The following is a 6000-nucleotide window of genomic DNA, read 5'->3' as shown; positions in this document are numbered from 1 at the left end:
TTTTTTTTTTTTTTTTTTTTTTTTTTTTTTTTTTTTCCCCTTCGAGACAGACTCTCAGTAGAGAGCCCAGCTGACTGGGAAACCAAGCTCCTCCTTGGTTAGAGTCCTGAGTGCTGGGATTATGGGCATGTTCCACCATGCTACATTCTACAATCTACCTCTAAATGCTAGAGTAAGTGCTCCTGGAAATAAACCATTCTCATGTACCAAGAATTTCTGGGTGTGCTTTCTCCAACTTAAAGGAACACAGGGAGGCAGCTGGCACTTCCCATGCCCCTGCAGTAGCTCAGGCCAAGAACACCCATCTGCATCCAGCCCCAGGAAAGGGCTATGCTTACCCCACCTTAGAGATGAGGCAGAGTGGGAGCCTTAGAACCAAGGGCACACTCTGACCCTTGGGTGTGCTGACAGCAGAAGGCTCCTTCAGCTGTACACACTGGTCCCAGATGTAGCTACTGCCTTCGCTTTGTATAGACAGACCCCAGAAGGAATCTTAGCGATACTCAGTAAGAAACAGAGGCACGTACACTCTAGGCCCAGCCTTCCTTCTTATTCTCTGCGGAACTGGGTGGCCAATGACCACATTGCTCTGAAGCTCACTGGCCAAGCCCAGAAAGAGGGGCTGTGGAGATGGCTCAATGGGTAGGGCACTTGTCATGCAAGTGTAAGGACCCGAGTTTCAGTCTTTAGAATTATGCTGGCTAGTTTAATGTCAACTCGATACAAGATGGGAGTCATTTCTTATGGAGAAAATGCCTCCATAAGATGGTTGCAGGAAGGCCTGTGTAGCATTTCCTTAATTAGTGATTGGTAGGGGAAGACCCTGCCCATTGTGGGTGGTCCTATTCCTGGGCTGGTGGTCCTGAGCAAGCCATGAGGCACAAACCTGTAAGCAGCTCCCCTCCACATCCTCTGCATCAGCTCCTGCCTCCAGGTTCCTCACCTGTTTAAGTTCCTGTCCTGCCTCCTGGATATTGGAAGTTGACAAGATCGTCGGGCAAAAGTTGGGAGCAGGGGGTGGGGGTAGGTTGGGGGGAAGGGGAGATGGGGAGAGAGAAGGGAGAAGGAAAAGACTGGGAAGAGTTTGGGGGAATGGGATAATTGAGATGGAGGAAGGGTGGATATGGGAGCAGGGAAGAAGTTATCCTAACCAAGGGAGCCATTTTAGGGTTGGCTAGAGTCTTGGCTCTAGAGGGGTTCCCAGGTGGCCAAGGGGACTTCCCCAACTAGTTCCGTGGGCAGCAGAGGAGAGGGTACCTGTACTGGCCTTATCCTATAGTCACACTGATGAATATCTTGCATATCACCATAGAACCTTCATCCGGCAATGGATGGAGATAGAGACAGAGACCCACACTGGAGCACTGGACTGAGCTCCCAAGGTCCAAATGAGGAGGAGAAGGACAGAGAACATTAGCAAGAAAGTCAGGACCGCGAGGGGTGCGTCCACCCACTGAGACAATGGGACTGATCTAATGGGAGCTCACCAAGGCCAGCTGGACTGGGACTGATGGAGCATGTGATCAAACTGGACTCTCTGAATGTGGCTGACAATGAGGGCTGACTGAGAAGCCAAGGACAGTGGCACTGAGTTTTGATTCGACGGCAAGGACTGGCCTTGTGGGAGCCTAGTCTGTTTGGATGCTCACCTTCCTAGACCTGGATGGAGGGGGGAGGACCTTGGACTTCCCACAGGGCAGGGAACCCTGACTGCTCTTAGGACTGGAGAGGGAGGGGGAGAAGGAGAAGGGGGAGTGGGAGGGAAACGGGTGGAGAGGAGGAGGTGGAAAGTTTTAATAAATAAATAAATGGAAGAAAAAGTTCCTGTCCTGATTTCCTTAGAGGATAGAATACAATGCAGAAGTACAAACCAAATAAACCCTTTCCTCCCCAACTTGCTTTTGGGTCATAGGTTTTTTGTTGAAGCAATAGAAACTCTAAGTTAAGACAAGAACCCATGGAAACCCACAGGCATGCACAGCAGCAAACAGGAGTCCTCTGACCTCCACATGCACACAGTGGCATGATCCTGTGAGCACACATGCAATTCAGAAGAAAAATACCCAGAGAAATGACACCAGCTCTTGGCGGGGGTGGGGGTGGATTAGGCAAGAAATGATTACTAATTAAGATTGGAAGTTTAGTCTACATTTGGAATTCATCATACTTTGGATTCTGTTTTATTAACCAGCTCCTTTGTGTCTCACCTGACCTTTGTCTTGTCAACCTCTGCTGAAGTCCTGGAAGGAAGGGAGTGTGCCTCATTCATCTTAAGACCTAGCAGAGAGGGCCGCTGGCAAGAGAGTCAGTTAGGGTAGAGGGAGGAAAAGGAAAAGAGACACAGACACACTCAAGTCACTTGATTTTTGGGTAATTCTGCATTTTGAGGTAACTCTGCTCTTTTTTTGTAAGTTGAGTATGTCGAACAAGACCTTAGGTAACAGGGTCTGTGAATGGCTTGTAGACAGTGGATAATGGGGTTGGCGAGCAGCTTGTAGACAGTGGGTAACAGGGTTCACAAGTGACTTGTAGACAGTGGGTAATGGTGTTGGCAGGTGACTGACTGTAAACAGCGGGTAATGTTGGCAAGTGGCTTGTAAACATGTGGCTCATACTAGTCATATATGTGGGTCCCAGTATGAGAAGGGTGACCTGATGCCTCCCAGTAGGATCTGTGTTCTTTTAATCAGTATCCATTAAAAGCATCACTGGGTCAAATTACTCTGGAATCGCCTAGAACTAAACGATGGGAATAAATATGGATGTTGTTGTAACGAGAGAGGGCCGCTTGTTTGTCCCAGCTGCCTGGCTAGCCTACACCCGAAATAACCACACAAAACTGTATTAATTAAAACACTGCTTGGCCATTAGCTCTAACTTCTTATTGGCTAACTCTTACATCTTAGTTTAACCTATCTCCATTAATCTGTGTTATCGCCACGTGGCTGTGGCTTACCAGAGATTCTAACTGGCATTCATCTTAGGCCGAGGATCCATGGCTTCTCTGACTCTGCTTTTCTTCATCCCAGCATTCAGTTCTGTTTTCTCCGCCTACCTAAGTTCTGCCCTATCAACTAGGCCAAGGCAGTTTCTTTATTCATTTACCAATGAAAGCAACACACAAACAGAAGGACCTCCCACACCAGGGTGTCATTATCAACACACAAACAGAAGGACCTCCCACACCAGGGTGTCATTATCAACACACAAACAGAAGGACCTCCCACACCAGGGTGTCATTATCAACACACAGACAGAAGGACCTCCCACACCAAGGTGTCATTATCAACACACAAACAGAAGGACCTCCCACACCAGGATGTCATTATCAACACACAGACAGAAGGACCTCCCGCACCAGGGTGTCATTATTAACACACAGACAGAAGGACCTCCCACACCAGGGTGTCATTATCAACACTATGTCACACTACACAGCATGACAAGCTCGTGTCTGGGAGCAAGAGCCAGAAACATGCATCATCTACTTGCATGAACTCTATGCAGTGGACATGCGCCTGGACCACTTTCAAACCTCCTGCCCATCCAGCACTATGGAATCCAGGAGCTGAGCCGACCCTATTTCATTACTGCATGGCTTCTTAAAATTTTTAGTCACCTTCAAGATGAGACAGACTGTCTCTCAGGTCTCATACTCCTTTGACCCTTTTAGGCTTTGTTAATACCATGTAAGCATACCACATCATGGGATTCACCAAGAGAGTTCCACAAACCCTGAGTGACTATCTCACGGCTGTCTAGATGTAGGAAGGGCCACATCCCTCCATCCTCAGAGAGCTGTCACTCTCGCGTGAGTGGCCAGAAGAGGCAGAACCGGAGACAGGGCAGGAAACCACTCAAGAGGACAGGAAGAGTAAATACTACTCAAGGCAAACACAAAGGGATGTGGTGGGGCGGGAGAGGTAAACAGGGGGGACGGGACATCCAGCTTAGGGGTGGACTGGGTTCTAGAGGAACCTAAAAGAGGCAGTCTTGAAGAAGTGAGCCTCCCACTGCAGACAAGAGGTGGAGAAAGGAAGAGAGAGCACCATGAAGGTCATGTCAGTTTAAACAATGAAGAAACACAATCAGGGAGGTTATCTGAAAATCCTAGCAGGGACTTGGGGAGAGCTAAGCCCTGCAGGGAGTATATAATGCATGGCAAACAATGGACGTTGTCAAGAAGGCGGGGCCACAGGAGGTTCTGGAGACAAAAATGAGGAGTTACATCGACATTTTGAAGCAATAATCATTGACCACAATGAACAACAGACGGTTGCAGATGTCCTTGGAGATACACGATTGTTTTAGGTTTAGTGACCTGTGTGCAAGACGGATGCTGGCAGAGCCTATCAGACTATCAGACAAGCAGGGCCCCGAAGCGCAGCTTCCTTTCCTTTTTCTATGCTGTTGTTGCTGCTAGGGATGACACGAGGATTGTCATTTCAACTGGCAACCTTCACACTTCCTTCACAGGCAGACAGGAGAGATGAGGATGCTGGGCACCATCCCTTTAGTAGAAGTGTGGGGTACCCAGCAGGAAGGAGTGTGATGGGATGAGAGCTTGGGAGGATGGTTGAGTGCCACATGGCACATGTACAGGAAAGCCCATGCTTCGGGGAACTTCCCAGGGCCTTGAAGCACAATTGTGCTATAACCAGAGCTGTGTCCTACACCACGGAAGATTATTAACAACACTCTCAGTCAGTTCCCTGTAACTCGGAAGATGACGGGTCGCAATGCAATAAGCCGTATGATGAAAGCACACTGAGTTTGGTCTCCATCTCAGGCTACCTTAGTTGAAATTGCAAAATATACCCCTACAGTTGCTGATGACTATTAAGGAGTAGTAGAGGGGGTGGGGAGGTGGCAAATGTGGCAGAATCCACTGCTGGCTCTCTATCACTTTATAACACATGGATAAGATAAATTTAGGAACTGAAAACAATGTACATTACATCATTCTTTGAGGCCAGGGGAGCCAGCTTTTATTTCAGGGTACTTCACAAAGCTGCCATAAAGGTGTCAGGCAATGGAAGGCTCAACTGGGGGGTGGACTTGCTTCTACGCTCGAGTGCTTGCTGGCAGCATTCAGTCATGGCATCACGGGACTTCAGCTCCCTGCTTCCTTCGGGGTTTTGGAGGCGGCTTGCCCTCCATGCATCTCCAGCACGATGTCTTGCTTTATCAAAGGCGGACAGGGCGACTGCAAGGAAGCCAGCAGCTGCGTCCTCACCACTCTGTCGTGGGAGGAACACCTCTCAGCATTGCTGTGATATTACCGTAAAAGCAATGTCCTGGAGGAAAGGGACTTCCCAGGACTGTGGATGCAGAGGCAGGGGTCACGCGGTGCCATCCTGGAGGCTTGCCAGTCACACCAGCACTCCACAAAACTCCCAGGCCACAGTGAAGTAATGGGAAATTTTCAAAGAATTCTGGCCAAGTGAACCTATAGATCTTGGGAAGCAGTTTAGTCCTTGCAATGTTACAGTCGAGGATAAAAAGCCCTATGTCGGTGACTGCCACCTTAGAAAGAAAGACGAAGCTCTACTGTGTGGGCAATCACAGGGGAAGGGAAGCAACTCCCTCTTCACAGGGAACCCCTCCCCATTCCTTGCAGCTGCATGCACAGCTGCCTACAGAACGGAGCTCAGCCTGCCTGCTTGCACTGATACCCTCAGCCCTGCTCAGGCTCTGGACACTGTAGCTGTGTGCAGATGAAATAAGATCCTCTTCGCTCCGTCTGGTTCATACCCTTCCTGGGAGTGCTTCCTTCACAGAAAGAATGTACCGGCTACATTCCTGAACATGGGAAACCGAATGCTGTCAGGACTGATCTGGGATTCTTGGAGGAAAACAGTTAGGACAGAGAGGACGGACAGTGCAACAGAGGATGAGGTCGGCGAAGGCTCATAAAACACAAAGCCTTTGATCTGCAGGTCACCAGCTCACTTGAAGGTCGCCCTGAGACATTAGGAGCCATATACATTCTTGGAATTC

This window comes from Alexandromys fortis, unplaced genomic scaffold, assembly GCF_014885135.2.
Source record: "Alexandromys fortis isolate MF-2015 unplaced genomic scaffold, M_Fortis_MF-2015_v1.1 scaffold_148, whole genome shotgun sequence".
In the NCBI taxonomy this organism is placed as follows: Eukaryota; Metazoa; Chordata; class Mammalia; order Rodentia; family Cricetidae; genus Alexandromys; species Alexandromys fortis.
Note: the sequence above shows the minus strand (reverse complement) of the source record.